The sequence below is a fragment of the Molossus molossus genome, unplaced genomic scaffold, assembly GCF_014108415.1.
Source record: "Molossus molossus isolate mMolMol1 unplaced genomic scaffold, mMolMol1.p scaffold_m16_p_8, whole genome shotgun sequence".
Classification (NCBI taxonomy): domain Eukaryota; kingdom Metazoa; phylum Chordata; class Mammalia; order Chiroptera; family Molossidae; genus Molossus; species Molossus molossus.
The window spans coordinates 80,021,849-80,046,373 of record NW_023425402.1 but is presented as its reverse complement, the minus strand read 5'-3'; the positions used below and the strand labels follow the sequence as shown (position 1 = coordinate 80,046,373).

The window sequence follows — 24,525 nt, the reverse complement described above, 5'->3', positions numbered from 1 at the left end:
CCAAAATTCATATGTTAAACTTAATCCCCAATGTGACAGTATTTGGAGCTAGGACCTTTGGCTGGTGCCTAAGTCATGGGGACGGAGCCCTCGTGACTGGGATTAGTGCCCTTATAAAAGAGACTCCATAGAGCAAGCTAGCTCCCTTTCACCACATGAGCACACAGCGAACAGATCCGTGAAAAGAACCAGAAAGCAGGCCCTCACCAGAAAATGAATCTGCCAGCGCCTTGATCTTGAGGACATTCCAGCCTTCAGAACTGTGAGAAATGCATTTCTGTTGTTTGTAAGCCCCCCAGTCTATTCTGTTACAGCAGCATGAATGACAGAGACAAGTATTAATAGGACCACAACAAAATAAAAAATGTCACCCATAAGTCTGATATTCCAATGGATCAAACTGTTTTCAGGTTTCCTATTCCTATCTTTTCCTGTCCACAGGTACAGTTTTCTTTTCAGTGTAATCAGGACCAAGACATAATTACTTGTTATATGTAACATTAAATAATGTACATAGGCCATGTTGCTAGTCTTTGTATTGATTTTTAATGGCTGTAATTCATGAAAGTGATAAACCATTAATTAGCCTGTATTCCCGTACCCTCCGAATATTTAGCTTGTTTCCATTTCTGTGATTATATAAAGAACATTATAATGAACAGCTTCATGATTTGTGCCTTTTACCTTTTGAATTATTTCCTCAAAGTTAGTTATCAGAAAAGGGATTACTGGGCCAAAGGGCATGTTTTCATAGTGTGCTGAGTCATCATGCCAAACTGCTTTTGAAAGGCTGACGATTTTAACACCAGCATTGCAGTTTGCTTCTAAGTTTCATAACAATGTTACTTATCCTTTTTTAAAAAAAATTAGTTTAAATATTCCTTTTTTATTATTATTGATTTTTAGAGAGAGAGGAAGAGAGAGAGAAACATTGATGTGAAAGAGAAACATAGATCGGTTGCCTCCTGCATGTCCCCTACTGGGGATCAAGCCTAAAACCCGAAACCCAGGGAAATGAAACTGACAACTTTTCTGTGTACAGAATGATGCCAAACCAGCTGAGCCATACCTGCCAGGGCCTAGTTTAATATACTTTTGTTTTTTTAATCCTTACCTGAGGATATTTTTCTATTTATCTTCAGATAGAGTAAGAGGGAGAAAAAAGGAAAAGCGGAAACATCGACGTGAGAGGGACACATTGACTGGTTGCCTCCCACACAACCCCATCCAGGGCCAGGACGAACAGCAACCGAGGTACGTGTTCTTGACTGGAACCGAACCCGAGACTCTTGGGTCCGTGGCCAACGCTCTACTGATGAGCCAATCCGGCCAGGGCAGTTTAATATATTCTTAAGTTTTACGCAAGTCACTGCATTTCTTTGAGTGTCTGTAGGTTGAACATTTTTAGAATGCCTACAGCTTTCCTTTCATGAGTTGGCTCTTTGTAACTGTGGACTCAATGTTTTCTTTTCAATTTGCAGGAGGCTTTATATAATGTAAACTTTAACCACTATCAAATGTGCTTCTAAGCTGTTGTTTCCCTTTTTCTATTACTCATGTCCTTTCTTCCATAATACAAAATTACCAATTTTCATATATATACTTTAAAGGTATATTTCCTTAGAGATTTCTCCTCCTCCTTCAAAATATGAAAAGTTCTTACCGAAGACAAGGTGTTTATCAGTGTTTACTTAAAAAAAAAATACAGATATAGATACATGTTATAATTGTATATGAATGTGGTGGCTACTTTTATATGTCAACTTGGTTAGGCCCTGGCCAACACTAGTCTAGATGCTGCTGTGAATTTTTTTTTAAAGACGCGATTAACATTTTAATTAGCAGACTTTCAGTAAGCAAATTACCCTCCATATTGTGGGTGGGATTCACCCAATCAGCTGAAGGCCTTAAGAGAATAACTGAAGTCCCCTGAGCAAGAAACAATTCTGTGTCTAGATGGCCTGCAAAATGAGACTGCAAAATCAACTCTTCCCTGGGTGTCCAGTCTATCAGCTTCCCCTTCAGATTTTGGAATTACCAGCCTCCACACTATGTAAGCCAATGCCTTAAAACAAATCTCTCTCTCTCTCTGGGGAAGATAGATAGATAGATAGATAGATAGATAGATAGATAGATAGATAGACAGATAGAGATACAGATAGATATAGATATATATTTACACACACACACACACATACACACACAACATCCTATTGTTTCTGTTTCTCTGGAGATCCCTGGCCAATATAGTAGACTACTCTAAAATCTATACATGGAATTGATCGAAATGGTTACTTCTGCGGAATAGAATGGAATGGGAGAAAGACATATTTTACATTATATATCTAAGTTATTTTAATTTTGGGAAGTGGTGGTACATTTTTTATGGTTCAAGCATCAAAATTATATTTTAAAAAGCAAATAATGAGAAGTCTCTTTCTCCTTCTCCTTCATAACCCTGTCCACCACATTCTGTGCCCATCCTCTAACCAGCGGTTCTCAGCCTGTGGGTCGTGACCCCTTTTGGGGTCGAACAATCTTTCACAGAGGTTGCCTAAGACATAACAGTATCAAAATAACAGTTATGAAGTAGCAACAAAAACAATTTTATGGCTGGGGGTCACCACAACATGAGGAACTGTATTAAAGGGTCGCGGCATTAGGAAGGTTGAAACACACTGTGTGAGTCTAAATATAGGCAGCTTTTTTCATTTTTTTGTAGTGTTCTTCAGATATATTTATGAATATATATTTTTATCTTCCATTCCTGCAAAAGATGGTACTATTCTCTACCTTGATTTTCTTCACTTAATATATTCGAAATATCTTTCCACTAGATGGCTTCATTATTTATAGCTACACGCTCCTTTACTGTGTAGATTTACTGTGGTTTATGTAACCATCCTCTATAGCTGTACACTTGGGTTGTTTTCAATACTGTGCTGTTATAAACAATGCTATGATTAATAAGTTGGTACGTGAGTCATTTCATACGTATACAGGTAGAGATATAGGATATATTCCCAGAAATAAGACTGCATTGTCAGAAAAACAAGTCACTTACAACTTTGATAAATAACACCATGTTGCCCTTTACTATGTTTACCATGTAGCATGACATTTCCTATTAAAAATTATCTTAGAAAAAATTAAATGAATCACCACTTCAGAGAGGTTTGATAAGTATATAATTTTAACTCTTCTGGCTTCCTAACACTTAAAATTCAGTCCATCTTAACCGTATTTTATGATGAGTTGAGAACCAAACAGGCTTCAGTCAAACCTCTAGAAAAAGAGGCATCATTGCATGTATAGGCACATTGGATCAAATGGCTCCCTAACTATTTGTTGGTTAGCTTGCTCGTGAGAAAGAGGAAAGCAGTTCCTAATATCTGGAATCAGGGCCCAGTATTGCTAGGAGCTAGCAAGTTATTCACAGCTAGGCCTGGCAATTTCCTGTTGAATATAAATTTAACAAAACAGCAACATTAGACAAGGCCACTCATGACCATAATGAATCATGATAAAAACAAGACCACTCTGAGTCTCATATCTGAACACAACAAAAACGGGAACACTGTCCAGCCACAAAAGTGACCAAATATCCCTCTAATCTGGCTGATATGAATGATTGTTCTTCTTTACCAATTACAGCATTAACCTCTCTAGTCTTCCCTCCTAGATAAGATCTAGAAGACACCCAATCATACAGTGGCTTCTGCTTCCTGACAGCATCCAGTCTAGAGAAAAGTTCCACTTCCTTAAGTCCTCCCCTGAACTACCCAACAAACTTAACTCCCATAAATCTTTACTGGCACCTCTTCCTGAGATAGCCCGTGGTCACATGGTGTGCCCTCTCCTTCTCTGCAATGAGTCAATTTGTTCAACTTCAGGGATGTTCCTGGTAGTCCCTGGCTGCAGGGCACTGCTTCCTTTGACCACACTCCCTGTGCACCCACGATATGCCAGTGAATCTGACCTTGAGAGCTTACCTTCCACACCATTACAGTTGGTGGGGACACTGGATATCATTTAATCCAATGAACTCTCCTTAGATATAAGGGAATCGGGGCTCTGAAGTCTACCATGAGCATCACATCCGGGACGAGATCCCGTGAGATGGCAATCAGAGTTCTTGCAACCACACTACAAAGTCCTCTCCATAATTCCACCCTGATTTCTGAACCATTTCCCAGTTAACTTCATAGTTATGACACAAGACATATTTTTATCAGTTTTTGGACCCACTTCCCATGAATGCCTGTTCATCTGTCCTCTAACATTTTATCCTCATATGGAAAGTCACTGCACAAGCATGCACATTCAGAAATGCTAAAAGCTCATACAGACATACATCCCTGTGCAAGCCCGCAAGGGAATGAGGGATGAGGCACAGAGTTGCAGTTAAGATTTCATTTCTTCTTAGATGTTATAAGAAAACATAAATTGTGAAGATTGTAGGTCAATAAAGATTTTAAGGAGAGATCTTATCTTAGCAATGGTCAAATCACTTCCCTTCTTGGAGATGAAGACATTGGGTTGCTTGGGGAAACCATCTGAGCCAACCTTTTTAGTTGTGAAGATGGACAGTAAGTAGGATCTCTTATTCTGGAGGAGGATATAATTAGATATCCTCTGCTTAATGAAGACAACTCATTCCTACAACCCATTGGGAGTGTGAACAAGATGGAAAATGAGAGAAAGACTTGTACAAGGTCCAAAAGATTTCCTGAAAGAGAGGAATCTTGGGCCTAATACCTTCTCTTTTGAAGTTCAAGATGATTAGAGCATCTCTGATGAATTACGGTGCTCCAATAGGGAAAGCCTGTAGGAAAGAGTAACACCTCTTACTCTACCAGCTTCTTGAAGAGGAGAGGGAATGGTCTGGTCTAGACTGATGACGCGAGATTCCTACGAATGCCATGGTGATTTTAGGAACTGGTTAACTGGGCACAGTGTGCTGCTCATGGCAAAACTTAGACAAAGCTCCCTGCCACAGAGGGCATGGAAGAGAATGGCTATACATAGCTTGCATATGCCATTCTCTCTATGAGAAATATCTCAACCTGAGTAGAAACCTGGGGTGACCAGGTAAGTGGGCTCCTCCCAAGCCTCTTCTCTTGGTACTGCTGGGTTTCCAGTGAGTGGTGAATCAAGCCCCTGGTTGATTTGTCACAACATGAGTGGCCTCTGCTGCAGCAGTCAGTGGTGAGACAACGGCAGCCAGCATCAGCCCTTTACACTGAGTAAGCACTGGGCTCGTTAGACTTAGCACAGGAGGAAGTCTCTAGAAAGGAGGGAAAAGGCATTCTCAAAGTATCACAGAAAAGAGGCTCAGAGTCATAAAAACAGTTTAATTATTAAACACAGAGGCAACCTTATAGTCTCAGTAATGCTGATGAATTATGTCTGCTTCCTAAAAAGAAAAGATGTGATTCCCTGACTCAGGGACCTGACATAGCATAAGAACTCTAAGAGGCAAGTGTTAGTATGCCCAGTTTAAAGACTAAAAAACTGAGGTTCAGCAGATTGAATAATGTGCCCAAACTCCCCGTCCCTGGAAATGTTCCAGCCAATCTAAGATAACTGCCTCTTCTTCTTTTTTTTTAAATCCTCACCTGAAGACATTTTTCCATTTTTTGTTCAGATAGAGTGGGAGGGGGAGAGAGAGAGAGAGAGAGACATCGACATGAAAGGGACACATCGAGTGGTTGCCACCCACACGACTCAACCGGAGCCGGGGACAAATTGCAACTGAGGTATGTGCCCTTTGCAGGAACTGAACACGGGTCTCTCTGGACTGCAGGCCGACGCTCTAATCACTAAGCCAAACCTGCCAGGCAACTGCCTCTTCTTTTATGAATGCTGAACTCCAAGGGGAACAAGCACACTTCTGTATCTGTCCACCGTCAGAGGTCTCACAGTATGGGCAACTACTTCTTTGGCTTTGGGTTCTATTAATGAAGCTTAAGTAGTCTTAGTGAGAAGCCCTGGGTGGACCCTAGGGCACATGATGCCTACTGCTCCTCTTCCTCCACCTTCATCAGTAGGCTCACAGCACTGCCTGCACCGCCTCACCTCAGCACGTCTGTGGGAATGGTTCTCCACTGGCTGTGGCAGGCCGGGCACCAGCTCTGAATGGTGCCCCTCCTCTCTCAGCTGGTGGGTTCTGCCAACAGTCACTCTGGCCTTGGGAGGCCTCAGGTGAGATGAGATCGAAAACCTCAGACGTACGTTCTGCAATGGGGCACCCCAATGGGAAATGTCCATGTCTCTTCTCAGACACTGTCACATCCTGGTTTACCTCGATAACAGCCTTACTCATAATAGTTCCTCATTCCCTCATGTACAGAGGGCCCTCCGACCAAGCTTCTGATGGAAAAGCAGGAGGAATGGGGAATTACAAAGGCTTGTTCCACAAGAGAAAACTGGAGTTCATTGGGGACCAAACTGATGACTTAATTCTTAGGCCACTGGAGACCAAATGGAAGAATCAGTGTCCCTCTTCCCAGCACTACTTTTGCTCAATTCTCCAACCTTTGTTTACGTTATTTTTACTAATTAATTAGGCAGGAGAGGAAGAGGATATGATTTCATCTTTTTCCCTTCCAGATCAGAATAGAAGTTTACTGAAGTTTATTTAACCTAATTCTTGGAACAATTCTTCTTCGCTAACTGGGTTTTTCTGGTGGTTAGTTCCCAGAACTCACTCCCCCTCCCCGCCCCTGGAAACAGGCTTCAAGTTCTGAAAATTCCCCTCCTGGCCCTCTGCCTCCACTTCACCATTCCTTCCCTCAAGACTGTGTCAGTTAGACTCTCACCCTGACCCCCGTCCTGCCCCTCTCCCCGGCCATTGGCCCGTCCTGGGTTCACTCTCCAGGCCACTCTCTCCATCGCCCCTTCATCGCCACCCCTAGAGGTGCAGCCCTCGAGCCTTCCACAGCGCCTGCCCTTCCAAACACCTGCCCACAGTACCAGAAACAACCATCTTTCTAAACTCTTCCCTTTCAATGACAGATATTGCTGGGGTTGCTTAAAGAATCCACTATAAATCAAAGGTTGCTGATCTTGGCCATGGGGTTCCCTACTAACCTCTAGCTCTCTTCCCTGACTACTCCACACCTCTGGTTTCTCAAGCTCTCACCCTCAATCTCCTACCCGCCTCCCTCCCCGAACAGAGGACTCTCCATTGCACCACTGTAATAATTCACTCCCCTCCACGGTCCCTCTTAGAAACCTTTCTCTTCAGAAAAAGGAACTCCTCTCCAGTTTTAACCCGCACCCCTGCACTTTGACAGCCCACGGCTTGGTGAAGCTCCCCCACGACTTCCACCCCACCTGTCCTCCCCATCCCTTCAACTCCTTCATCTTAATCCACACACCTGCTTGCATTTCCCCATCCTAAAAACAAAAGCTTCTACATTTTGTTTTTCCCTAAAGTTCCCTTCCCATATCTCACCTTCCCTTCAGAGTACATTATTAGCATCTGGGTTAGCATACTCTCCAGCTCTTCTTTTCACTCCTGAATTCTTCCATTCTGACTTGATTAACCTTTTAGCATACGCCCTTTGTTAAGCTGCTGTCTAAAAGGAGGCAACATTCTAAAATCTTGTTCCATCCCTCATTGCTCTAGTGAAGTTCATTTTTTCCAAATGACCTACTGTCAAACTGAACGGTATCTTAGGCATCATTGGTCTTGACCGGTCGATGGCTAAGCTCACTCAGTGACTTACCCTGGGGTCGTGATGCATCACTGAGCATTCCTCAGCCTCAGTTAGCTCGGGACACTACCAGTAACGGCCACTACACTGGCCATGAAGCTATAGACGTGGTAACACATGTGAGCGAGGACCTGGATCAAGAACTGGGTGCTGGCAAATGTTAATGTTTAAGGAGGAAGCAGTAGAAGTGGTCCTGGAAGGAAGCCAAGAAAAAATGGCAGAGAAGTAGAGGCACTTTTATAAAGTGCGAGTCTGATCACCACCTAGCTACGTAAAATCCTTCTACAAACTCCCCATAGGTTTTATGATAAATTCAAACTCCTTGGGGCTGCTAGAGAGTTTGTTTTGTGCCAATCCCCAAAACGTACTCTGTTCCAGCTATAGGCTATTATATCTTTGCTCCAACATCCATTCTGGCCCCTGGGCTCATGCCACTGCCTCTTTTTAAAATATTATTATTTGTAAAGAGAGTGCTGACAAAAGTAAGCCTGGGGAGAAGCATCTCAGGTTAGGGTCAGGCAAGGTTTCCAGGGTCCTGGCTAGGCTCGGTGCAGAAGGAGGAGAAGAATCACTTACAGGAAGAAGGGGGAATGGCACTCCACTGGAGGGGACAGTGCGAACGGACACGGCATTTTACGAGCAGGGTGATGCTGGGAGGAGGGCAACTGGACACGGCGAAGAGAAAGCAGGGCAATGCAGTTGGGTTACTGGCGACTTCTGGCAGAGAGTTCTCTAACAGGGACAGGGCGGCCAAGATGCAGGAGACCCAGGCCCTGCCCCAGAGTCCTCAGGTGGGGAACAGCAAACAAAACATCCTCCCACAATTCCGAAGACACTCGACAGAAGCCAGTGGGCATCTGAGCGGACTGACTGTGTTGACCAGGACGCATCAGACAGGGAGGAATTCCTCACAGGAGGAATGAAAGAAAGAGAGTTAGTCTTTACTTCATGGAGTGGCGGGAGATAAGAAAAAGCCAGATGAGCTGGGTCACTGGGTCACAGAAAGTCCTGGCACAAGATCAAATGCTTGGACCTTACCCTGAGGCACTGTATCGCAAAACGTGGCAGGGGCGGCTCCAGTGACTGCAGAGGACATAGAGAGGGACATATTTTGATAGTTATACACTTACTTATTTTTTTAAATTAATTAATTTATTTTTGTTGCAGATGTTTTTCCTTCCCCCTCCTCCCTATTCCCCCGCCCCAAGCACTGTTGTCTATGTCCATTGGTTACGCATACATGCATATGAGTTCTTTGGTTTAGCTCATGCCTCCCCCGGCCGCCCTACTCTGAAGTTTTAGAGTAAGTATAACTAGCATATTTTACTTCTGATTTCACAGACATCACTGCTCAGGAAAAGGCTAAGAGAAAAAAAGGATGACTTAAGTCCTCTAAAGACAACTATGAAGGGAACAGCAGCCCAGACAGTGTGCACATATGGGGATACCTGTGAGGAAGGACGGGAGGGACTGAGGCCCGAGAAGCCCCGGGGAGGCAGCAGCCAGGGCGTTAGCAGGGAAGAGGCCCGGCCAGATCTGTCGTTTGAAAGACTGCTGTGGAGGCAAGCGGGAAGGTCAGGGAAAGAGCAAACGGACTAGAAGCAAAGGCTTTGTTGAGAAGGCTACAATGGTGATCCAGCCAAGAGATGATGAAGGCCAGGGCGGGGTGTGCAGGGTGCCCGGAGGAGAAGCCTGCGGGACATTCTCCTCCAGGCACAAACCAGTTCAAACTCATCCAGCGGTGGTTACTACCAAACTCTGGCACTAGAGCTTCGTTCAGATTTTCCATCAAATTACAAATTTGGGCTTAATCAGATTTCTTCATAAACTCAAGGGTCTTTATCATCAACACAGCCTCTTTTCAGGATTCACCCCAAAGGAAACACATAATTCAAGTTACAGTTCTCCGTTTACCAGATCAAGGTGCCATCTCTGAGAAAGGAATCCAAAGGTTCTTGGAGGGCAGAAGCCTCACCTAAGGCAACAGAGCACTGCAGACTGTAGGTGAAACCATAGCAGCAGTAACAGCTAACTTTCCATCACTGCACGGGCACGCTCATTGTTTCCCACGATAGCCCCATGAGGTGGCCACTGTAATTGTCGTTCCTATTTAACAGAGGAAGAAACCGATGCTTACACAGGTTAACCTGCCCAAGGCCACATAGTACATTAGTGGTGAACCTGACCTCAACCTCTGGTCAGCTCGTGGTCTCAACCATCATGCTTCACCATTTCCTTCATGGTCAGCCCCCTGGTTTTATTATTTAATAGAAGCCTGTCACTGACAAAGCTGTAGGGTTGACGAATATAAAACCTGGTAATAAATATGAGCTTATGCTTAGAGCAAAACATTATTCTACTATTCATACTTCAGGTATATGAGCTCTAGGTGTAAGTACAATCTATTTTATCAAACAAGACTACTTATTATGGTAGGATTTAAATAACTTGCTTTTTTCCCCCTTTTTAAAATTTGTTTTTAAACACAATTGTTAGGTAAAGCAAAGAAAAACAAGTACATATTTCTAAGCTAAAGACCTGAATTCTTAAATTGATTCCACTTGTTACTAGCTGGAGGCTTTGGAAACATTTGGCTGGAGGCAGGATAGAGGTTCTCAGCAGCTGTTCCCTAGACCAGGTAATTAATACCAGCCTCAGAGGTGCCCTCCCTCCATTCCTCAGTCTGGCTCCTACAGGTACTTAGGCTTGCAATAATTAAAAATTAATCTCTCTGAGCTTCTAAAATGAAGATAAGAAAACCTATATAGGTGTCTTAAGCATCAAATGTATAAGAAAGTTCATTCTACTTGCGCACAGATCCATCAGAAATTCCCTTTCGTGTGACGACCTAAAACTTGCCACTGTACAAACCAACAAACTTGACAAATGAGCCAGAAAGCAGGTCTTGTCTTATCAGAAGTCATTGATGGGTAAGAAAAAAATTGGGGCTATCTATACAGAACAAGAAATAATCTCCAAACCGCCCACCTGATTTAAAAATTATAAGCAGGAACCATTAAACAATTCAACAGCTATTACATTTAAAAACATACTTCAGAATACATTATGGCACAGAGAATGGGAAATAATAAAACAAGGAAAGCAGCAAGAATGTGACCCACCGAGTACTGAAACCTATGCATACAGCCCCACTGCTCACTTGTATTACTGATGATAAGATATTCAATGTGCTGTCTAAAGCCTCCTCAGTCTCCATTCTGAATACAGCCACAGAAACCCACCAGGGAAAGAACTCTTCACTACATAGGTTGCTACCAGAAAACTACCACCTTTTAAAACCCACCTCAGTGGCCTGACCCGAGGTCCTTATAGAAAAAAGGTCACTTTTCCTTGCCCTGTAAAATCCCTTCTGGAACCAATATTCTGCCACTCCAAATGACACTAATCGTTAGTGATCATTTCCAGGTATAAGGGCCGTTCTACAAGGGGCTTAGTGTGCCTATAAAAATAAAACTTTATTTACAAAATACTAACTAAATATGCTTCTTTGTCTGGTTCATCAAAAATAATAGGAAAGTTCTTTTGAGAATCATTGATCAAAACCACCACTTAGTTATACAAATGATCACTCAAAAATAAGTAAAAACGAAAAGTTTTTACTTAACCAATGCCAGACACCTTAGGCTGGTAGCCCATAGCTTGGACTCAGAAGCAGATCCATTCTTTCTGAACTGACTACTACTTGACAAAAATTTAAATGGTAGCTACTACTTAAAAATCGGGGAGATTTGATAACAAACAGTTATTTCAGCTTCTGAATAATATGGAAAGACCTAGCAACACCAGGCTCACATCCCCATAGAGCAACATTGGGGTGGAGGCAGTACAGATGTTCTCAGCAGCTGGCTGGTAATTAACCCTGGCCTCAGGGCTGCCCTCCCTCCATTCCTTGTCTGCTCCTGCAGGCACCTGGGCTTTCAGTAATTACTGTTTCTGCAATACTCACTCCCACACACTGTGCGCAGCACCCATGGGCAGGGATGAATTACCCTGCGGTGGGACAGGTCCACGAGCTGCTCTCCAAAGTGCTGGCGCTCACTCCTCCACCAGAAAGCACAGCCACCCCGTGAAGTGCTCACTTTTAAAGGGGGTGATTTTTCACGAGCTGAGGCCCAGCTACAGTCACTGATTAACTCAAGGCGTTTGCCAAAGCTGGTTAGTGAAGTTCCTGAAAGTGGCTGCCTAATAAGGTCCTTCTGGAAGGTAATGATGAATTTCTGGAACTTGAAGTTGATGGAAAAAATGGTGAAACAACCAGGAAAAGAATGAAGGAAGCAATATCACTTCAAAACGTTTTAAGGTATTTTAAAAAAGAAGTGTGAATATTTACATAGGCAACTAATAGTCCTATAACTTATTTCTGTTCAGTAGTTTTCCAAAACTTATAAGTTATGTTAAATACAGAGACAGAAAGATAATTCCTTTAGGGATTGCTTTGGAGGCCTTTTTGTTTTTTCCCTTGATTCGTGGCATGCCTTAAAATATCATTATAAAATTATAGTATGACATAATGATGTGTGATACTTAAAAATAGTTTTTTCAGAATACAGTTAGTATTTTGAAGTTTACCAGGTTTGCCTAAGTAGGGCCCAAGTTATTCTAGAAAGTATACTATTTATTTATTTATTTATATTAAAAAATGTTTTAATCCTCACCAGATGATATTTTTCCATTAATTTTGTTTTGTTTTGTTTTGTTAGATAGAGGGGGGTGAGGGGAGGGAGAGAGAGAGAGAGAGAGAGAGAGAGAGAGAGAGAGAGAGAGAAAGAGAGAGAGAGAGAGAGAGACATCGATGTTAGAGAGACACATCGACTGGTTGCCTCCCACATGACCCCAACTAGGGGCCACGGAGGCACATGCCCTTGACCTGGATCAAACCTGGGAGTCTTTGGTCCACAAGCCAATGTTCTAACCGCTGAGCCAAACCGGCCAGGGCAGAAAGAATACTATATTAAAGACTATTCAATACTATGGTCTTCTTAGAAACAACAGTCATTAAAGATTTCAATTTAGTCCTATCCCATTAAAAGTCAGGTGTTTTACGATCAGAAAATTTAGCATTCACTGTGGTTAAAGACTTCATGCTAGGAAACTAGATCAGTCTGTGATTCCTTTAATTCATTTTTTTTTCCCTCAAAGAATAATATCCTTAAAAGCATTTTGCTTAGTCTTCATGAGGGTCCTCAGGACTCAGACATCTTCTTATTGTAAAGTGAGTTTCACAGGAGAATCGATTTTCATTTTTAGGATTTTACTTCTCATTACAAAAGTAATACATGCTCACTAAATGCATGCAAATAGAATAATGGCAGAGAAAGATCCTTTTAACTAAAAGCAGTTTGCAAAATAGTGTACATGTATGTGTGTGTAATTATTAATCAACGTATACAAAAAGGCTGAGAGGCCGCAAAACTGAAAATAAAGTAGTTAGCTTTGCACAACAAAATTATGAGCTTTTCATTTCCTTTTTGCTTTTCATATTTTTCTAAATATTATATAAGGTCTATGCGTTATTTTAATTACAAGGCGAAGTTATTTAAACATCTTAATCCATTTAGACTATAGGCTAATTTATTTATGCATCCATCCAACTAACAGTTAAGAGTATATTATATAGTATAATATAGTATATATAGTATAATATAGTATATATAATATAGTATTATATAGTATAATATATTATAGCATGAGGTATACTATGTTAAGAGTATATTATACAGTATACCATATTTCTAGGGCACAAATGTCCTAGGACCTGGTCCCTGTCTTTGGAAGGTTAAGGTCCAGTTAGGAAAAGCCACAGGACGTCCACATCTGTAACAGATGTAGTAGGTGTCATGACAGAGCTGGGAGTACAGCAGAGAGAGCGACATCCAAACCAGACTGGGAAAGTTCCTCGGAGGAGACATTTGAACACGTGCCCTTAGGTGAGGTGGGTAAAGGGGGAAGTCAGGCAAGCAACAAGCAATAAGTCTGATTCACATTTCTTAATGTCGGCACATAGCTAGTTATCCACAGAAGGGTTGGGATGGGAGCAAGAGATGCTAAAGATGTTAAATGGATAAAATTAAAATTAGCTAGATGTGGTGACGGACCAATGTGGGAGATGACTGAGAAGCAAGTTTATGCCCACATTCTGGCTTTGGCGACTGAATGGCTGGTGGTACCAGTTACCATGATAGAGGAAACAGGAGGCAGAAATTCTGGGGACAGTGGCAGGGACAAAGATGGAAATAAGAAATCTAATTTAGGGCATGATCTTGTGTTTGTCAGATCCATGCATGATCCCAAAATTGAAGACTACTAGGTATGTATGTGTTTGGAGCACGGCAGAAAGTTCTAAGATACCTTTAAATGATAGGTATATAAGAAAGAATTAATTAGGTGCAGATGTATAGTAAGAAAGAGAGGGTCATTTAAAGGGTAACATTTAATGAAGAAATAGGAAGGAAAGACTGGGAAGGGATGCTAGAAGGAAAGAGGGCGCTAACTGGGGGATGGTCAATGATGTCAAATGCTACAGAGAGTTAAAGTGAAAGGACAAAATAAGGCCCTTTGTGTGTATCACCTTATGGAGAATGACTAAGAGATTATAACCCAAATCCAAAGCAGGAGGATGTCCAGGGAAGGACCTGACTTCTCTGTATATTTAAAGGCTCCTATATGACTTTATTACAAAGCTAAGTTTGGCATTCATTGATCTGAGCCACGCATTCTCTGTTAACTCCATATATTTTCAAATTTATGAAATGGAATGCATTTCTCTACAGGCTTCAGCCCACACCATTTCAGAATTTAGAAACCGAGACTGGTTGTGACTGTAAGGGGAGACTGTGAGACTCCGTGCCTCCCCGCAGTGCCTCCGTGCCAGTGGGCTGTTCACCAGACACGTATAGGCTGGGAGAGGACGGTGACTGCCAGTCTAGAGACAGGTCACTGTAGGGTGTATTGCTTTGGGGAAACAAGAATTTACACAAATAGAGAAAAGAGGGAAACCACTCTTTAGTATTTGAAAAACGTGCCAAGGAATATTTTTAGTATTTGAGTATACTATAGTATTTGAATATAGTAATTGAATAATACTATCTTAATGAAAAACACTAACAATACTAATATTAATAAAACTGCAGATTCAGGCAGCAAGAAAAAGCTAGAAATGTAGGCCAGTGTGCAAAGGGCTTTAAAATCAAACAAGGAGTTTAAACTTTAATCTCAAAGGCTCAAGACATGTTTTGCAGCAATGTGAAAAGATCAAAATACCTTTCTACAAGATTTTTGTGGCCATAAAGTACAAAACTGATTTTAAGTGGAGGAACTAAAGAATAGGAAAGTGCTGTTTAGGAACATGGTGCTGTGTTCATAGTAAGAATCATGTTAAATAAGGTAACTGGATCTTGTGATACTAGCTTCAGAAAACAAAATTCTGTGCATTTGTTAGTTTTGGGCCAGATAACCACCGTAGCACATAAAAGTTCGTTCTAATAACGAGCCAATGCTAGAACCAGCCTGCAACTAAGGTCACGCCTGTAATATCAGAAGGAGGACATTTCAATCAAGCTCTTTATTTCCATAAAATGTTCTGAGCACCCATGGAGTATCATCCATAAAATGTCAGTCACTTCTTCCGCCCAATATTACTGAAACACACTTAGTGAGATGGAAGGTGCTTCAGAAAAGTGCAAGGAGATGAATAAATTAGGGGATGCTGCATATTTTCTTTCTTTCATTAGCCAAGAAATGACTGAGTGCACATTTCAGTGATCTGTCAGACTGAATAACAAGTATAATTAATAGTTTCGACTGCCTGCTCTGGTATCTGGCAATAAGAATGGGATTTAAAATCAAAGAAATCTGAGTATAAATCCTAGATTTGATATTTGGCAGTTTGAGCAAAGCGCTGAAATACAGTGTCCCAGTTTCTACATTTGTAAAAGGGGGTATGCTGCACGCCTCACAGACCTATCACAAGTACTGAGGTAGCCCATGCACAGTACCCTCCAGAGGACCACAACTGGCACGGAGGCCAGGAGGGCACCGATTTAGTGCCCTGCCTGTCCTCTTAGCCCTCTCTGACTTAGAACTGGAGAAACTGACAGTTGAGCAGGTGAGTTGATTTCTCTGCTATTCATTCCCCTTTGAGGTTTTCAAAGTGGCAATCCTACTTTGGATGATGGACATACCACAAAAGCATCTTTGTTAAGTATGTGCTCAACCAGAATAATCTGATGCACTTTATATAAAGTTACAAATCAAGCACCAGAGTTATATCAGGGTCCAAAGAAACTTAGACTCATAGTTTAAAAATGAATAAGATTTCAAATGGATGATCCATCAGAAAAAGCTCAGTACTCACGACTTTCAGGTTTTACTCTAAATATTCCAAAACTAATAGTGAATACCTTTACCTTGACAAAAGGAAAACATAGAGTTAAAAGGTAGATCCTGACTAGGATCTGCTATCATCCAGTCACTCCTAAAAATACAGTACAGTTTTGATGTAAAAAAAAATTACACACATGGTCTTTGTATGCATAGCTGTTACCACAAGAAATTTGAAAGGGGGAAATAAATCACAATTTTGACTTACTATAGTAACAAATTTAAAACCAACAGAGATTGGGCTAAAATAAGTTTTAAATAATACATAGCCTGGCCGGTGTGGTTCACTGGTTGAGCGTCAACCCATGCACCAAGAGGTCACCGGTTCAATTCCTGGTCAGGGCACATGCCCAGGTTGTGGGCCAAATCCCCAGTGGGGGGCATGCAGGAGGCGGCCAATCAATGTTCTCTCTCATCAGAGTTTCTCTCTCTCTCTCTCCTTTCCTCTCTCCCTAAAATCAATACAGAAAAAAATATTTAAAAAACCACATACACACACACACAAATATATATATATAATATTTAAAGACTATTTATATATATTTATCCATTTTTACAGATATCCAAGTAATCCCAAACTTAAAATGTGATTACAAATTAATTTTTTTGTAAAAACAATTAATTTCCATTATATCAGTAACAGGAAAAAATAGTAAAGAACAAAAAATACAACTAAGGAATTCCTATAAAAGTTTATTAGGGGGGAAGATGGCGGCAGGCAGGACCGGAGGGAGGGTGAGTGTGAGTGAGCGAGTGTGTAGAGAGTGTGAGTGCATGTGAAGGTGGACGACCAAACCCGAGCAGTGCAGAGCCGCGGAGCAGAAGGTTCCTGTGCTGTGGACGGAGCAGCCGGCTACCCCAGTAAACGGCCCACTCGGGGCGCTTCTCCCTGCACTGTGGGGAGTCCCCCCATTTTGGAAGATCCCGGGTCTTCCCTGGGAGGAGGCAGTGGGGGCGGCTAGGGCCCAGCAACCTGAGCCCACCAGTGCACCTGGCACCATCGGACCAGTGGACACTCTGTGACAGCTGGGAGCCCAGCACCATCCCCCATAGTAGCAGCCCAATCAGAGTTGAGATATACCCCGAGCAACAGAGGCTGGGGGGCAGACATCCATCCCCAGGCAACAGAAGCACAGACCAGCAGCTGAGACCCATCCCCAAAAACTACAGCAAAAGCTGAGCAGGAGTTGAGCCCCACGGGGCAGCATCCCTCCCCAGCCACCAGTGGCGGGACCTGGGGCCCCACAGAGGCCTGTGCAGTCCATCAGCTCACAAGTGCAGTGGGAAGCCGGAGCCAGAGAGGGACTGGTGCGATCCAGCTGCCCGTGGGTCCTGAGGGGTGCTGGGGCACCAGAGAAGCCTGAGCGACCCAGCAGCCCACAACAGCGTGGGAAGCCAGAGCCCAAGAGGGACTGGTACGATCCAGCTGCCTACACACGGGACCCGCAGGGTGCAGGTGCACCAGAGAGGCCTGTGCAATGCAGCAGGGACTGTGTGAACCAGTCACCCATGGGACCTGTGGGGTGCTGAAGCACCAGAGAGGCCTGTGCAACCCAGAAGCCCATAACATAGGCATAGAACCTGGTCCCCAAAGGGACTGTGCAACCCAGTTACCCGCAGAACCTGCAGGGTGTTGGGGCACCAGAGAGAGGGGCCTGTGCAATACAGCTGCTCACAAGATAGGTGAAGAGGAAGTGAAAATAGAGGCAGAGTGAATGGAAGCTACACAGACGATTTCCCAGGACCAAACAGGAATTACAACTAAAATAAAGACAAATCCTCAGAAAAAAGCAACAGTAAAGCAGCAGGACAGGACCATATAACCAGGGACACTGGTAGGATCTGTGGAGGAGTGAGAGGGTGGCGGGATGGGAGCCCATGGACAGCAGCAGTCTTAGCTGTGAGCAGCACCCTTGGGGAATAAAGACCAAGCCCGCTCCACAGTGCAGAGAGCCGGGACAGAGCACTAAAATAGCCACAGCCACTCACCTGGGGGCTACGGCAGAGGGAGGGAAGACTGGGCTGGAACTCTGTGGGGACAACCGGGATTTGGAGGGCACTCAGAGTTTTTGCTGAGTTGCGGCCATAAAGTTGTGGCTGAGTTGTGGCCAGTGTGCTCCTTCCCCGAGCTGTGGGGAAAAGCAGCAGCCTCCCCGCACTTGGAGATTCAGCCTTTCCCAGGTGAAACAAAGAAATGCAAATTGAGGCTCATTAACAACCAGCATCTATCAGAGCCTCTGGAAATCCTCTTATGCAGAACACCAGGGCTACATTCCAAGGCACTGAGTAACTGAGACTACTAGCCACCAGGAAATAGCTAGAGGATAACTGAACATTTCCTGGGCTTGCAAATCTACCCAGGAGAGTAAGACTTGACAGTGGTATTTAACGTGGGCCCACCCATGCTCATCCGAACCCAGTAGAGGGAGCCACAATCAGCAGAACACTAACACCCACAGGGAAAATTTGGCAGGCTCCAAAACCCACTGAGATAGCCAAAATGGTGAAACAAAGAAACAAATCCCAAATAAAAGAACAAGAGAACTCTATCGAAGATAAGATCAATGAAATGCAGCTAAGCAAATTATCAGAGGTAGAGTTCAGAGCCATGATCTTGAGGAAGTTCAACAGCATGAATAAGGACATCAGCACCATGAGTAAAGATATAAAAACACTGAAAACTTAACCAAAGAAATAAAGGATCTGTTCGCAGAAAACTACAGGTCATTGAAAATAAAAAATAGAGGAAGATATAAAAAAGTGGAAGCACATACCCTGTTCATGGATTGGAAGAATTAACATCATTAAAATGTCCATACTACCCAAAGCAATCTATAGACTCAATGCGATCCCCATCAAAATACCAACGACATATTTCACAGAACTAGAACAAACACTCCAAAAGTTTATATGGAACCAAAAGACCCCACATAGCCACAGCAATCTTAAAAAAGAACAAAGTAGGAGGGATCACATTACCAGATTTCAGGTTATACTACAAAGCCACTGTAATCAAAACAGCCCGGTACTGGCACAAGAACAGGCAGATAGATCAATGGAACAGAATAGAGAACCCAGAAATGGACCCAAGACAATATGCTCAATTAATATTTGACAAAAGTGGCAAGAGCACACAGTGGAGTAAAGACAGCCTCTTTAATAAATGGTGTTAGGAAAATTGGACAGCTACATGCAAAAAAATGAAACTACACCATCAACTTACACCATACACAAGAATAAATTCAAAATGGATAAAAGACTTAAATGTGACTCATGAATTCATAAAAATCCTAGAAGTAAATGTAGGCGACAAAATTTCAGACATCATACGCAGCAGAATTTTCACTGATACATCACCTAAGACAACAGAAACAAAGGAGAAAATAAACACATAGGACTACATCAAACTCAAAAGCTTCTGCACAGCAAAAGATACAATCATCAAAATGGAAAGGCAACCCACTGTATGGGAGAGCATAAATGCCAATGATATATCAGATAAGGGGTTAATTTCCAATATATAGAGTGCTCATACAACTCAACAAAAGGAAGACAAAGAACCCAATTAATAAATGGGCAGAGGAACTAAAAAGACACCTCTCCAAACAAGACATACAAATGGATGAGACATATGAAGAAATGCTCAACATCACTCATCATCAAGAGAGATGCAAATTAAAACAACAATGAGGTATCACCTCACACCTGGCAGAATGGCCGCCATCCACAAATCATCAAACAAGTGTTGTGAGGGTGTGGAGAAAAGGGGACTCTAGTCCACTGCTGGTGGGAATGCAGACTGGTGCAGCCACTATGGAAAACAATATGGTGTTACCACAAAAAAATTAAAAATTGAACTTCCATTTGACCCAGTAATCCCACTTCTAGGAATATACCCTAAGAAGCCTAAAACACCAATCAGAAAGAATATATGTACCCCCATGTTTGTAGCAGCACTATTTACAATAGCTAAGATCTGGAAACAGCTCAAATGTCCATCAGTAGACGAATGGATAACAAAGCTGTGGTACATATACCAATAGAGTACTACGCAGCTGTAAGAAAGAAAGATCTCTTATCCTTTGAGATGACATGGAGGGACCTGCAAAGTATTATCCTAAGCAAAACAAGCCAAAGAGAGAAAGACACTCATATGATCTCACTTATTTGTGGAATATAATGAACATAACAGTCTGAGGTAGTCCCAGAGATGTGGAAGTGGGGTACAAACTGACAATCCCCAGAAGAGGGGGTGTTGGGGGAAGAGATAAACCACAGAACTTATATGCATGTATGCATGAACAATGTACATGGACAACAAAGCTGGGGACATGGCGGGGAGGGAAAGGGAGGGGAGAATCAGTGGGGGAAAAGGAGAAACATCTCTAACAAAAATAAATGCATTAATTTAAAAAAAGAGAAAAACTGAACATTAATGCCTATAAAAGTACTGAAAGTAACAAAGAAAAAGAACAGCTACGTAGCATACATGCATTGTGACCTGCTAAATGCCTCACCTATAAAACAAAATTATTTTGAATAATATTCATGTAACAATAGTAACTATTATTTTTGAGGTGTTCTTTAATTTTAGAGTAAATAAATAATATGGAGGAGTAAGAATAAAGTTTATTAGGAGAATAGCAACTGTGAGCACAAAGCTCAATTTTAGATAAAGCTAAGAGCTAACTATGGAACATATTTAACTATGAACGCCTATTGTCTATGAGATGAGATTTCCATCAACCATTTTTGGGAGAAATGCTGACCTAAAGAAAAGGCATACTTCCTAAAAATGAGGCCTTAAACACTTGGTTCTACTCTTTGGCCTAGGCAACCCGGGAGAACTCTGCAGAGGGTGTACACACTGCAGAAGTACTGCCACTGCTCACAAGCTGGACCTGAGAAAGAGATACACAACACAGACGGTGCCTTTTATTTTCATTATTATTTTTTTTATCCTCACCCAAGGACATTTTTCCATTTTTTGTTCAGGCAGAGTGGGAGGGAGAGAGAGGAAGAGAGAGAAAGAAACATCGACGTGAAAGGGACACATTGAGTGGTTGCCACCCGCACGACCAACCAGGGCCGGGGACAAACTGCAACCGAGGTACGTGCCCTTAGCGGGAACCGAACCCGATCTCTCTGGACCACAGGCCAACACTCCAACTGCTGAGCCAAACCGGCCAGGGCCAGATGGTGCCTTTTAAAATGACAGATAGTGTGGGCTCATAGGTACATACTCATTTTAATTTTGAAAATATAAAATAAACTCTAACTACCTTAAAGTGCTTGAGAACTTCAATTATTCTTGACATGTAAGGAAATATGCTTTCTAAAACAATAAATTTAACATATACGATGACTTCATTCTAAATGTGGGCAGGCACAAAATATAACCTTTATAAGTCAGAGGGCTGGCTGATCTTAATCAGAAGCTGATTAGTGAAACATGGTATTTTAGAATTTTTAAGAATTAAATATATATTTGTATAACAAGATATAAATAAATTTATTGCTAAAGAAATCGCACAGAAAAATAAATCCTCAGGCCATTATTGACTATCAAACACATGTTATAGAACAAGCTCTCATACAACTTTAAAATAAAACATTTTTAAAGCTACATTTGCTTCCTTTGTCATCTACCAAACTGATAAAGAATCACACTTAGACTCCCCGTCATGTGGCAAAAAGGGCACTCCTGTGCTGGTGGGCTATAAACTGCCATACGCTTTCATGTGCAACATGTATTTAAAAGCCTTAAAAACTATTCTCAGACTTGGTAAGACCCCCTGAAGGATTTTGCAAAAGTGTTTAATGTAGCATTGCTTATAATGGCCAAAAACTTGGAACAACCTAACACCCAAAGCAGGAACATGATGAAATCAATAGGGAAACATAATGGGGGTGCTAACTACCTTGTTCGTATACATAACATAACAGTTTTTGATATGGAAAACGTGACAACTTATTAAGTGGGGGAAAAAAAAAAAAAACAGATTTCAAAAAGCAGATTCTGCCCACTCCCCCTGCTTATCTGTATGTTCAAGTATTGCTAAAATTATCTTAGCATAATTAAGTTAAAAAAAGGTTTTAGCCCTGGCTGGTTGCTTAGCGTTTAGAACATCAGTCCATGGACCAATGAGTCTCAGGTTTAATTCTGGTCAAGGGCACGTACTTCAGTTGCAGTTTGTCCCCAGCCCTGATTGGGGTTGTGCGGGAGGCAACCAGTCAATGTGTCCCTCTCACATTGATGCTTCTCTCTCTCCATCTCTCTCTCCCCCACTCCTTCCCACTCTGTCTGATGATCAATGGAAAAATACCCTCAGGTGAGGATTAAGAAAAAATGTTTTAAAATACCCATTCCTTCTCCCCCTTCCCCTCTCCTATTAGCTTACTTATTACACAAATCACACTAACCAATTAATTCAGCTTGGATTAAACATTTATGCATGACTTAGCAAATTCTACATAATTCCTGCTATTTAATTCCATTTTCATATTATTTATTTAAAAAGTTGAATAGGCCCTGGCCAGGTAGCTAAGTTAGTTAGAGTGTCATCCCAATATGCCAAGGTTGTGGGTTCGATCCCCAGGCAGGGCACATACAGAAGTAACAAATGAATGCACAAATAAGTGGAACAGCAAACTGATCTTTCTTTCTCTCTCTTCTCTCCCCCTCTCCTAAGCTCCAAGGACCCTTCTTTTGCTTCTATAACATTTCCTGAGCTCATTTCTTTTATGGCTTACTTCTTCTACCTCTGTGACTTTCTAAATAAACTTTCTCGTAGTTTGATTCTTGGCTCTGAATACTTTCTTAGCCAGAACTCAAGTACTGAGGTTGCTAAACAGATGTCTAACACCTGGTGCCATTTCACAGAACATATGGGCTTTTATCTGGAGCCACTGTTAGGATGACTTCTTCACTCGGCTGCTGAAACTCCAATGCATGCAAGTATCCATTAAGTAGAAAGGCAAGTAGAAACGCTCAGTTTCATGTAACAAGGGAATCCAGAAATTATCATCAGAGTAAGAAAATCACTGCATGCCACTTCTTGGCTCTAAAGAACTTTGTTGAGCCTTAAGACTTGAACAATTTCATAAATCAAAAATAAAAATAAATTTTTCTTATTTCTTACTGTGTACTTAGAGTTCTGGGTGGGAATTAACTACAGGATTTCTCCATCTTTCCCAATCTTAAACTACAATGTGGCTTCCTTTAAGTTAGGTAGAAATGGAAACACATAAAGGAGCAATTAAACCAAAGATTTCCAGCCTTGACCAGTTCGGGTCAGCTGTTAGAGCATTGGCCGATGGACCAAAGGGTCTTGGGTTCAATTCCCAGTCAAGGGCATGTACCTGGGTTGCAAGTTTGATCCCTGGCCCTGGTCAGGGTCATGTGAGAGGCAACCAATCAGTGTGCCTCTCTCACACTGCTATTTCTTTCTCTCTCTCCCTCCCTTCTTTCCACTCTATCTACAAATGAACAGAAAAATATCCTCAAGTGAGGATTAATAAAACAAAAAAATTTCCAAACATCTACACAAAGAATCCATCATTAACACTGTGAGATACAATGTCTCCCAGACAATCTTTGGTTAATTAATCGTTTGTTCAAGAAAGAAAACTAAATATTGCCAGGTTATTTGCTAGCCAAAGACAAATAAGTCAAGGGTGCTATAAAATACAGTATAATAGAATTCAACAAGTGACCTACTTTAAAAAGCTCACAAAAACCACTTGTATGAAAGGTCAAAGAGAAGTACTATCTCAGCATTATAGACTTCTTCTGGGTTAAAGAATGACAGTAAAATTAACCACGTGTGAGATTGCTCTAATTATTCTAGAAGAGTCCCCTTCCTATAATGCATTTTCCCAGAGAAAAAGTGACATAAACAATAGGTAGTTTTTGTGATAGACCCCAGAAGTTTACATGGCTGATGGTTTCAGTGCTTTGTTTTCTAAACTCATAAAATCAGGAATTGGTTTACATCTCTCAGGTACTGTCCAGCGGTGACACTCGATTTTCAAACTCTGGTTTTGACAGAGCTTCACAAATGTACATGGCTTCTGTTGAAACATTTTAAAATAATAACAAAAGACACAGTTTCTTTTCATCTTCACAGTACCTCTCGAGTTAAAGTTTCGATGAGAACCATGAGGGTTGCAGGCATAGGGAGAGGAGGATATTACATTAATACAAAACAAATTATGTTTGCCCTGGCTAGTTTGGCTCAGCAGTTAAAGCATCGGCCTGCGGTCCAGAGAGACCCGGGTTCGGTTCCTGCTCAAGGGCACGTACCTTGGTTGCAGTTTGTCCCCAGCCCTGGTTGGGTCGTGTGGGTGGCAACCACTCAATGTGTCCCTTTCACGTTGATGTTTCTCTCTCTCTCTCTCCCTC

At 42.0% G+C, this 24,525-nt stretch overlaps 1 protein-coding gene across 18 annotated transcripts in view; it reads right to left on the bottom strand.

The window, feature by feature from the left end:
* The window catches only part of NCOA7 (nuclear receptor coactivator 7), a 143,676-nt gene that overhangs the window by 18,276 nt on the left and 100,875 nt on the right, over positions 1–24,525 (bottom strand). The window contains exon 1 of one of the 18 annotated variants that reach the window (XM_036249480.1): positions 9,697–9,718. The exons of 14 other annotated variants lie outside the window; for them this stretch is intronic. The gene's annotated coding sequence lies outside the window, so the exon portion shown is untranslated. Of the gene's footprint in view, positions 1–207; positions 231–5,066; positions 5,266–8,759; positions 8,805–9,696; positions 9,719–24,525 lie in introns of those variants that run through there. 3 more of the 18 variants (XM_036249478.1, XM_036249479.1, XM_036249477.1) reach the window with 3 other exon arrangements.